The sequence below is a fragment of the Microtus ochrogaster genome, chromosome 24 (assembly GCF_000317375.1).
Source record: "Microtus ochrogaster isolate Prairie Vole_2 chromosome 24, MicOch1.0, whole genome shotgun sequence".
NCBI classification, from domain to species: domain Eukaryota; kingdom Metazoa; phylum Chordata; class Mammalia; order Rodentia; family Cricetidae; genus Microtus; species Microtus ochrogaster.
The window spans coordinates 17,577,819-17,579,536 of record NC_022024.1 but is presented as its reverse complement, the minus strand read 5'-3'; positions in this window follow the sequence as shown (position 1 = coordinate 17,579,536).

The following is a 1,718-nucleotide window of genomic DNA, read 5'->3' as shown; positions in this document are numbered from 1 at the left end:
GTCTACATGAAGCTTGTTGATAATTTTGACAAGTCATGAGTCCATCAGTGGGGCGGGAAGAAGGAACGAGCATCGGGAAATTATCAGACGAATGACAAGAGCAGGGGTGATGACAGTGACTAGGACAGTTCTTTCAGGACTCTCAACAGTGCACATGAGAACTCAGAAGTACGCCACTGACAAGGTTGGGTCTTGGAGTCTAGGAAACGCTATTCTTTAAGAGGGTCTGGGAGGGTACAGCACCAAAGACTTTCTGGCTCTTCTTATTGAGCTTGCGGTTATAATAAATGGCATGGGAAGGGGAAATGAACACTGATCGTCTACTGACCCTAAAATAGAGGAAGCTGTGGAGGGGAGAGATTCTGGGACTGTTGAGCTACTTACGTGCTAAGGAGTTAGCTCCATGGGTACAGCTCTTCTGACTCTTCACCAGTGTTTGGATGGGTTTTGTTTGTTTGTTTGCTATTGTTTTGTCTTGTTTGGTGATGCAGCTGCTTTTCTGAATTATCCCTGCTCCTGTAACTAACTCCTGACTCATACTCCTGTTAACAACCCCATTCAAAACTCATTGGTTCGGGGGCTGGAGAGATGGCTCAGAGGTTAAGAGCATTGCCTGCTCTTCCAAAGAGGTCCTGAGTTCAATTCCCAGCAACCACATGGTGACTCACACTTATCTGTAATGGGGTCTGGTGCCCTCTTCTGGCCCGCAGGCAGACACACAAACAGAATATTGTATACATAATAAATAAATAAATAAATAATTAAATAAATAAATAAATATAAAAAAAAACCCTCATTGGTTCATCAAGCTGGACTTTGGGTGAAATCCCTACTTTGGTCTGTGCATTGGCATGCTTTCTGAGGTGAACAGGTGTGTGTGTGTGGTACGTGTGTATGAAATAAAAAGATTTTGCTCTTTGTCATAGTATGAATTGTCACCAATCAGTACGGATGTGTGACGTAATTCAGTGAGTAAGGAGAAGGATGTTTGCTGACCTAGACTTACAGTGGAGATTTCAAAGGATCTGGAAGTCTGTGAAGTAGGTGAGCTGGATTTCCTGTGATCCTATAATCATAACAGATTAATCATATGCATCACCTTTGCCTCCTCTAGTGTTGTTCATAAAACAAAAGAAAAACGCGAGAACAGTAAAGGCAAATGAGGGGCGGAAGGACCGTTTTGGATGATGAGAGAATGGAAAGCGGACTTCAGTAGAGCAAGGGGAATTCTAATGCCGAGCAGGAGATACCGGCAACAGGATTGATGGGTTTTGTCTTGCAGGCGCCCGAAGGGGAGTTCAGGAACTGGAACCCAGCGTTGGGATGATGGCTCAGTGGGTAACGCACCGAAGAAGCATGAGGACCTCAGTTGGAATCCCCAGAACACATGACGCCAGATGTGGCGGCTGGAAAATGAGGGTTCCTCGTGGAGGAAGGGAAAGGGAAGATCAAGGGCCAGTGAGGAGGGAGTCCAAGTGATGAATGATGAAGAGAGCCTGTCTCAGACAAGGTGTAAGGCATGGACTGACACCTGAGGTTGTCCTTTGACTTCTACATGTGTGAGCTGCGGCACATGTGTGCACACATTCAAACACATGACTACGTGTGCACACGCATACCTCCATCATACACGCAGAGATGAAACTAGAAGCAGCAGTATACATCTCTGACAAAAAAGCAACCGATGGGGGGCTGGAGAGATGGCTCAGTGGTTAAGA